Source organism: Neovison vison, chromosome 11 (assembly GCF_020171115.1).
Source record: "Neovison vison isolate M4711 chromosome 11, ASM_NN_V1, whole genome shotgun sequence".
NCBI classification, from domain to species: domain Eukaryota; kingdom Metazoa; phylum Chordata; class Mammalia; order Carnivora; family Mustelidae; genus Neogale; species Neogale vison.
Genome location: NC_058101.1, coordinates 147813 through 157486, shown reverse-complemented (window position 1 = coordinate 157486; position 9674 = coordinate 147813). Strand labels below are relative to the sequence as shown.

At 46.4% G+C, this 9674-nt stretch overlaps 1 long non-coding RNA gene across 1 annotated transcript; it reads left to right on the top strand.

Moving 5' to 3' along the window:
- The first annotated feature begins 47 nt into the window (after positions 1-47).
- Positions 48-9341, top strand: LOC122889159. Its single transcript, XR_006380825.1, has 3 exons — positions 48-1481; positions 7777-7935; positions 8556-9341. It is a non-coding gene; the product is annotated as an uncharacterized LOC122889159 (long non-coding RNA).
- Positions 9342-9674: the final 333 nt, after the last annotated feature.

Here is a 9674-nt window from a genome sequence, read left to right as displayed (position 1 = left end):
GCGGACCCCTTGGAGGCGCGGGTGCCCTCTGCCCACAAGGGTGCGGCCAGGTGGTGGGGTCGGCGGCGGGGCGTCTTCTTCCCGGGCGAAGCGGTCCCCGTCGCCGTCGCGGTCGCACCGGGGCTTCGGCTTCAGACTCCGCGCGCCAAGCGGACGCGTGTTGGGACGCGGCGGCGCAGCACCGTACCCGCGGCGCGCGCGTCACTGCGCGGACGGGGGACGCTCTGCTGACGTCATGGAGTAGCGCGAGGGAGCGGCCGCGTCTGGGCCGTGGAGGCCGGGACCCGCGTTTACTCCGGGGGCTTCGGCGCTGGCGCCCGTTTCGCAGGTCGCGGCCGCGTGTCCTCCGGAGCCTGCCGCGATGTGCGGCTGTGGGAGCGCGTCGGCGCGGTTTCTCCGCAGCTCGTAGCGTCCAGGCCTCGGCGTGCTTTCCGGGGCCGGCGCTGCCTGCGGGGGCGGCGGGCGCGGGCCGCGCGGGTGCGTGAAGCTGCGTTTCCCGGGGGTCGAGGGCCCCGCTCTGAGCTGGGCTGCGGCTCGGTCCGGGTCTCGGGGCGCCCTGTGGGCCGAGTCCCACCTCGCGGAACTGGGTGTTTGTCACCGAAACGGCGTTTCCTGCCTCGCCTCGGCCGCCCGGCGCAGGCGGACACGTTCCGCAGGTCCGTGTGCTCCGAGCGGGGACGGCCCCGCGGATAGACGTGGGACGGGGACGGTCCGCGGGGCCGGCGATCAGCCCCCCACTCAGCGGCGAATGCTCTTCAGCGAAGTGGCCAAGACCGGCCGCTGGGCTCGACGGCACGGACGGCGGCTCCGGACCCGTCCCCGATGTCCCGGTGAGAGACGGCGCGGGGAAGCCGCCGCATCGGTCAGGGTGACGCCTCGGAGACAACAAACGGGAAGACGCGCGGACGGGACTTCATCAAAGGACACGGCGGGGAGAGAGAAAAGGCGGCAGAGTGGAGGAACCCTGTAGACGTCGGGTCCGGCCGGAGATGAGCCTCTGCGTGTGCAGAACGAACGACGCTCAGCGACGTAAAATCCCGCTGAACGGGAGCGAAGAGCGCGGAAGGACTTCCCCGAGTAGGACGCGCAGACGCCGGTAGCGCGCGAAGTCCGCTGAGCTCGTCGTCCTGGGGCCGAAATGCAAACGCAGCCGCAGCGGAGGTCGCGCTTCGCACGCGGCGGACACGGAGAAATCAAGTGTATTTGTCTCTGTCCCTGTGCCCAGGAACCGTCTCCGATTGCTGGAGTGTCGTTCGCCCCCGGGGCCGCGGCCGGGGCGGCCTGTAACGCAGGGCGAGAGGCAGTGGCTGCAAACCCTGCTGGGAACTTGTCGCTGCGTTCCTGACCTCTTCGGTGAGAGGGGCCCCAGGATTCAGCTTCATCACCAACGGCCTTTAGTCAGTCCTGCGGAAGTACTGAAACCTCCGTGAGGCTCCGGGAGCGGGATTCCCTGGATGCCTGGGGGCGCAGTCCCTTAAGCGGTAAGTGTCTACCCGCGCTCAGGTCATGACCCCAGGCTTCTGGGCTGCAGTCCTTGTGGAGCAAGGGGCCTGCGCTCCCCCGCTTGTGCTCACTCTTCCTCTCTCTCTGACAAATAAATAATGTCTTAAAAAAAAGGGATCTCCCTGAACAAGAGCAAGCCTCTGAGAAGTCTTGTATCAGCTTCTCTTTCAGAAACTAATAAAAAAATTAAATTAATAACAAGGAAATGGGGAAAGGCAGAGAGGAGAGTCAAAGAACTCTCCCAGCAAGCAGAAATCTTCAGATGGTTATTAAGAAATAAGGTAAATAAGGCGGACCTAGACGGGGTTGAGAAAAGTTCCTAATCCAGCACTGCCTTGCTCCTGCTCTCTCCCACTGTCTCTCTCTCAAAGAAGTAAATACAGTGTATTTTTTTTTAAAGACACAGAAAATCAGGGCTCTTAACTCTTTTTTTTTAAAGAATTATTTATTTATTTGAGAGAAAGCATGAGAGGGGAGACGGTCAGAGGGAGAAGCAGACTGCCCGTGGAGCTGGGAGCCCGATGCGGGCCTGATCCCGAGACTCCAGGACCATGACCTGAGCTGAAGGCAGTCGTTTAACCAACTGAGCCGCCCAGGCGCCCAGGGCTCTTAATTCTTAAAAAAACAAGTATTCAGCCAAAGCGGAACAGAGGAGATGGAAGTTTATTGGACACCCTGCAAGGAAACAGCACGCGGGACACAAACCGAGACTGTCTGCCCGGAGTCAGTGGTGAGGGGCTGCGGGTAACGGGGAAGGTGAGGAAATAGGGGAACGTCTAGAATTTTCCTTTTCCTTGTGCCCAATGGTCACATTGAGGAGGTTGCCTAACGGGCCATTTGTTTCGGCCTCTGGGGGGCACTGTGGGCCCGTTTACGGCCTCAGACCCTCATTGCTCACCTGGTGCCCAAGAGCACTCTTACTGCTTAGTGCTCTTGAACCAAAATTTGCTAAGACTTACTGGATACCATCAAATTGTCTGATAGTAGGACTGTTGTAATTCACAGTTCCGTAAGAAATGAGTGCTGAAAAAAATAGGCACTAAATGGTATCTTTGCCAGGTTATGGGTCAAAAGTTTCCTCCTAGGTAGTTTCAATTATTATAACTGGTACTATGCTTGTTCGTGAAACTGAGACATCATTTGGCCATTTTTATTTGTTCTCTTGTAAATTACACCAATATAAATTGGCTCTTTTTCTATTGTTTCTATCTTATTGATTTAAAAGTTTTGATATATTAAAAGAATTAAGTTTTCTCTGTCAAATATTCCAAGTGTTTTTGTCAGATTTTTTTAAACTTTTGTGTTTAAGGTAATCATTTTTAATACAGAAATGTAAAACTTTGTATTTAAAACTTCCATTCATGTTCTGTATCTTTCAGTCTAAGGTGTCAGGTTTAGGAACACTTCCCTGTCTTATGATTTAAAAGCTTCTTTTTAAAGATTTCATTTATTTTTTTGACAGAGATCACAAGAAGGCAGAGAGTTTGCGGGGGGGGAGCAGGCTGTGGGGCTCGATTCCAGGACCCTGAGATCATGACCTGAGCCGAAGGCAGCAGCTTAACCCACTGAGCCACCCAGGCACCCCTAAAAAACACTATTTTAAATAAGAGGTGATTACTAATTGGGATTAATGGACTAGTGGGTGAATGGATCCATGCTAGAGATTGTTTACCAAAAGTCTAAATGCTGGATTCACACAAAGGATAGAATTGTTTTTAAAAGGTTTTTAAAAAGATAATTGGTACCTTTCTTCACTGAAAGGATCTAGCACTCCTTGGGAAAAAGGCTGATTTCAAGGACTGACACAGAGAAAATACAAGATGAGCCCGAAATTTTTTTTTTAATTCCAGAAAGTAAAGATGGGCTCAAAGAATGATGTAAATAGTCTAATTGATGTAAGAATCAATTAGAAGAAGGTGAAACTGACCAAATTGGAGGCAATTTAAGTATCAAAATCATGATAGTGATGGATTATGTCCCATTAAATAAGATAAGAATCTTGGAATCCATACTGATAAGTTAACAAATAAACAATTGGCACCAGAGAAAGCTCTTTTACTTTCAGTAGAATACCAACTAATAAAGGTAGATGAAATCGTGAAATTAGAAAATCTCTTGTGAAACTGTCAGCATCATCATCATCATCATCAATGTAGGCAACAGATATTACAACTGGTGGGTAAAGCTTGAGTAACAGGCTGTTAATATAGTCTCCAAGTATCTTCCCAAAAGATGTTTGTGAATGACAGGAAGAAAAATAATTTTACAAACGCCACCTTAACCAAATAATGAAAGTTAACATTACCAGTAAAGAGACAAATCAAGATCGGCTGCTTCCTGATAGGGTTCTCTGAGAATAAAACACCAGATCTGTGATATTCTTGCTAAAGGAGCATCACCTGAATTTTATCACAAAGAAACACCGAACTCAAGTTGAGGAACACTTTGCAGAATAACTGACCTGTACTCTTCATAAACGTCAACGTCATGAAGCCAAAAGACTAAGAAATCACTCTAGATTTAAGAAAACTAAGGAAGCTGGACAATGAAATGCTATAAGGAATAACCCACAATGACAAAGACAAACTGGTTCAAACAATATTGAAGTATTGTTGAAAATTTGCTTTACCCGATTTTACTTTGCTTTATCTATAATTAGCATTCTATAACTCAGGAAAACCTGAAAAATGGAGAGACTTTGGAATCTCTATTTTAAGAACTCTTTAAAAAATGTACAGGGGTGCTTGGGTGACTCTGTACATTAAGTGCCCAATTCTTAGTTTTGGTCAGGTCATGATCTCATGGGTTGTGGGGCGGAGCCCCGAGTTGGGCTTCAAGTTCTGTGGGACATCAGCTTGAGATTCTCTCCCCTGCCCCTTCCCTGACTCGTGCACATGCGCATATGCATGCCTCTCTTTCTCTCAAATAAATAATCTCAAAACAAATTTACAAACAGGCCTCCTCCAGTTACCCAAATTGTAAATCTTTGAATATGTTTGAAATATTTTTTGTAATAGTTTGTAAATTTTCTGTTCACACTAAACTACTCTGCCATGCTCTAAAATTTGCCACATATATATATATATATATAGATAGATATCTAGATATAGATATATCTATATATATATACTTTTTCCAACACGGGGAATTCCTTTAGTATGGTCTATTAATGATAATTTTTTAAAACACCCCATTTTACGGGTGAAATGCTTAAGGAACTATGGAAGACATTTTCAGAAATGTCATTGTGCATATCTTTTTTTTTTTTTTTAAAGATTTTATCCATTTATTTGACAGAGAGAGATCACAAGTAGGCAGAGAGGCAGGCAGAGAGAGAGGAGGAAGCAGGCTCCCCGCTGAGCAGAGAGCCTAATGCGGGACTCGATCCCAGGACCCTGAGACCATGACCTGAGCTGAAGGCAGTGGCTCAACCCACTGAGCCACCCAGGCACCCCTCATTGTGCATATCATTCCCAAAACTTTGAGAATACAAAACGAGACGATCTAGTACAAGAGCAGAACAGTTAGAATTTCCTAAAAAGCATAATCTTCCTTCATTTAAAGTTACTCCATCGTCATCTCCATCATCATCATCATCATCATCATAATACAATCTCTACCTCAAAATCCCCATAAACTTTCACCACATTAAACATTTATGGTACGTTCTCGTGAAGATTGGCTTGACTCCTATGTGACAGATTCCTCCCTGCTACATTTCTAATATTGTCAAGTGTTTTCAAAATACCATTTTCATAGTATATGTCCAACATGTGTGAGATCCATTTCCAAAACAAGTATTACTGGGCATATCCCTCCTTCATGTACTACCGTAAGATAGAAGAAGAGACACCAGAAGAAGTCAGCTTTAGAACATACTACAAAGGAACATTTTGGACCTTATATAGGTTTCCTAAACTCCAGTGCTTACTTTTGTGGGAATGTGCTTCCCAGCTGTACTAGTTTTCTAGGGCTACCATATCAAAAATCCACAGACCTGGTGGATTAAATAATAGAAATTTATTTCTCACAGTTCTGGAGGCTAGAAGTCCAAGATCAAGGTGCCAGCATGATTGCTTTTTTTCTGAGGCCCTTTTCCTTGAGTTTGCAGAGGACATCCTTCTCACTGTGTCTTCTCATGGTCTTCCCTCTATGCACGAGCATCCTTGGTATCTTCTTGTATATCCAAATGTCCTCTTCTTATGGGGACATCAGTCACTTGGATTATGGCCCACCCTAATTACCTCATTTTAACTTAATTATTTCTTTAAAGATCCTACCTGCAAATATAGTCACAGTCTGAGGCACTGTTGGTTAGGACTTCAACATAAGAATTTTGGGTGGATGCAATTCATATCATCGGCCTGATGTGTTTGGGATCCTGGATATCTAGCTCCACTGGAGATCTGATCCTGAGATTCATTAAGTGGTTTCCATAAGCAGACTTCCAAACAATCTATATATCAACAAGATGTCATTGGGTATTGTCAAAGATAAACAAAGCTGGACAAAGCTTTTACTTAGTAACTAGTGCCATAGGGGAAAGAATTGAGCTCCATTCTAATTTGTGCAGAGGTGATAGGGCGTTTTAAAGGGAGAATGAGGGGGTGCCCAGGTGGCTCAGTTGGCTGGACATCTGACTCTTGGTTTCAGCTCAGGTCATGGTTGCAGGGGTCGTGAGATCCAGCACTGTGCTGGGCTCTGCACTTGGCTGGTAGTCTGCTTGGAGGTTCTCTCCCTCTGCTCCTCCCCGACTTTTTTTCTCTCTCTCAAATAAATAAATAAAATTTTTTTAAAAGAGAGATTGAGAGTATAAGGAAGGGGGAGCAACTACAGGTTTGAGCAGAGTCAGGGAAGTGAAAAATTACATAAAAAGGGTAAAAGTTTTGGTTAACATAGATGTGACTAGACCATCTGTTTCTGTTAACTAGCACTTATTAGAATTAAGCTCCCTCCCTCCCTCCCCCAAAAGTTCTAGGAGGCAAACACCCTATCTTTCCCGATGATTACATTTTTGGGTCCTTGAGAAAGACACTCCTGGTTATAGGAAATACAAATACATCTCAAAGGGACACAGAAAGGATTTATAATTATAAGTCCTTTTTAGTAAATGCTCTAAGAAAGGAATGTCAGGGCCTATCATTAGGTATTGGCTGAAACAAACAGCAAGCTTTTTGGCAGTCTTGAGCTTTTCCAGGGGGCGGGCAGGGGGAGGGGGCTGTTGGTCTTCCAGGAACCTGGCCTTAGTCTGCTAAGAACCATGCTAGAGTTTGGTCAAGCTTCTTAGTTCATGGGTTTGGATTGGAGCCATTTGCGCTAAGAGTTTTTGTTTGTTTGAAAAATTTTTTAAATAAATTTATTTATTTATTTATTTATTTATTTGAGAGAGAGAGAGAGAAGGCATGTGCATGGGAATGGGGAAGGGGGCAGGGCAGAGAGGGTGGGATGGGGCAAGGTGACATGGGGCTCAATTTCACAACGCTGAGATCATCACCTGACACAAAACCAAAAGCTGGCCACCCAACCAACTGAGTTAACCAGGGGCCCCAATGCCAAGAGTTTTTATAGTCCTTGGTATCAACATCTTTCTCCCATGATCTTTGGATAAAGATCTGTGATCTAACAATGAACTTAAATTCCTAAATATTCTGAAACAATAGAAGTGACTACAATTCTTTCCAACCATTGGATTAACTGACCCTGGAACGTTCTAGAATATTACCAGTCATGGTGCATCTACGTGCCTTAATTGGAAACTAGACCTCTAATAACTACTTGTTATTACTGTTATTTTTCAAGGCCTTAAAGAAACCCAAGAGGGGCGCCTGGGTGGCTCAGTGGGTTAAGCCGCTGCCTTCGGCTCAGGTCATGATCCCAGGGTCCTGGGATCGAGTCCCGCATCGGGCTCTCTGTTGAGCGGAGAGCCTGCTTTCCTCTCTCTCTCTCTCTCTCTCTCTCTCTAAAAAAAAAAAAAAAGAAAAAAAGAAAGAAACCCAAGAGACATCAGGAATAGAAAAGAGACATGGAGGAGAGTCCCTGGGTGGCTCAGTTGGTTAAGTAGCTGACCCTTGACCTCAGCTCAGGTCTTGATCTCCGGGTCTTGAGTCCAAGCCCTAGCATTGAGCTCCATAGCTGGGTGTGGAGCCAGCTAACAACAGCAACAAAAACAGAAGAAAACAAAGAAAAGAGACATGGGACGGATAACGGAGCTGACGTCTATTTTCTCACAAAGCCATATAAAAACCATTACTTGATTTGTTTAACTCCATTCAGGGCACATGTCCTCCACATCAGACCGACTAAAGGAAGACTGCAACTGATATTCAAGTTACCTTAAACTGCACGTTTATGTTTCCTTGATGAGAATCCCTGGGACATTTCTTCCTATACCTACCTCATCAAAACACAGTGTGTAACTTGGATGTGATTCTGGTGAGCAGGATTTACAGTGTCAGCCCCCGAGGTTTGCTTTAGCTCAGGAAGCCACCTAGTGGCCACTGTCTAACTAATCACGCACGGGTATAAAGCCCTGGCCATTTTGGCCCAAAGAGGGACAAGACTGATGGGTCCTGTATGTCCCCGAGCTCCCTGTGGGTTTGGCTGAGGCTTTCCAGGTCTGCGTGACAGTTTGTTTTTATCTTCTGCCTAACCCTCCTCCCACCCGCCTCCCAAGTGTTCATTCCTAATAAACGCCCCATAGGCAAAATTCCATCCCAGTGTTGGCTTTCAGAAAACCCAGCATGCACCAGTAGTCACTGGGACTTTGCAAAACTCAAAACAAGTCCACCTGTTGTTCATATTTTATTAGGAAGATAAATTACCAGGAGCAGTCTGAGGCCCTGCATGTCTGGTTTCTACAAGGCTTTTTGTTTGACCTGACTGCAAGCTCTTGAGCAAAAACTTGTGATACGTCATTTAGCCCTGACTCTGACCCAAACTGGATAATCCTAGGTTGACTAAAGAATTGAATATAAAATTCAGTTCGAAATATTTCTTATGGTATTTGTGATTGTCATTGATCTGTTTGTCTTTCCCCATTGTCTGATATACAGGTGTTTAAGTGTCGCTCTGCAGCCGTTATCTCAAGGCTAAGTCTAACTAAAAATACCAGGTCAAAAACAGCCTTTATGGACAGCTCAGTTCCTTTGGGAGCCAACATTAATCAAAAGGGGGGAACTGAAAGTTTCTGTTGAAAATGACGCAGTCCTGGTTAACTAAGATAGAGGCATCAACAGCAGAACAAAGGTAGATGTGAAACAGTATCACTAGGGTTTTCGTGCCTTTCCAGAACAATGGTCTCAAGGTGTGGTTCCCGGAGGAAGATCAGCCGAGAAGCTGTTAGATCCGCAAACTCTCTAGCCTTGCCGCAACCCTGTGGAATGAGCCGTTCAGCACAGCACTCAGTGTTTTTACTACTGCCTGCTAGCATTGGAGAACCATGGTTGAAGGGAATCTGCAAGTAACGGAAATTGTTTTCCCCCAGGACCCAGCAGCACACTCCAGGGCAGACTCTGGGATGGGCCCTCACCGCTAACTTCAGTCAGGCAGATGACTCAAGTGAAAGAAAACAGAGCCCACTATTCCTAGACTTTTCCCTCCCATCTGATCACCTCCTTTAATATTTTAGTTTTACCTTTGATTATAAATGTCGGGGTCCGTGATCAAAGGAGCGAAACTGATACAAAGCAAAGGTCAAGCAAAGCTTTATTTCGTGCCAGCACCAAGAATCAAACCGATGGGTCGAGGCCGTCCCTTATGGAGAGAGCGACCCCTCCCAGCCTCACAGACTAACTTTCATAGCGCAAAGGCCATATGGTTGAGCCTGGCCACACACAGGTGGCCAATGAGATGGTAACACACAGAGAAAGCTGCATAGTCATGCTAGGTCACACACAGGTGGCCAACTGAATTACAGTTTGGGCACCCAAAAGGCGCCCAAACGGCGGGGCCCACCTTCTTTGGTAGTTGGGGAGATAGTATGTGTGCCCCACTGATTGGATGTCTCCACCTGACCTGACCTGTCCTTGTATTTGGGCTCTGTTATCAGGGACTGCTTGACCATATTTTACTGGTTTCCCGGATTTGCTTCTAAGATGTTCCTCTGGGGGTGGGGAGGACAGGATCAGTTTAAGTTTTACTGCATAAACAACGAAAACCACTGTTTAATCGAG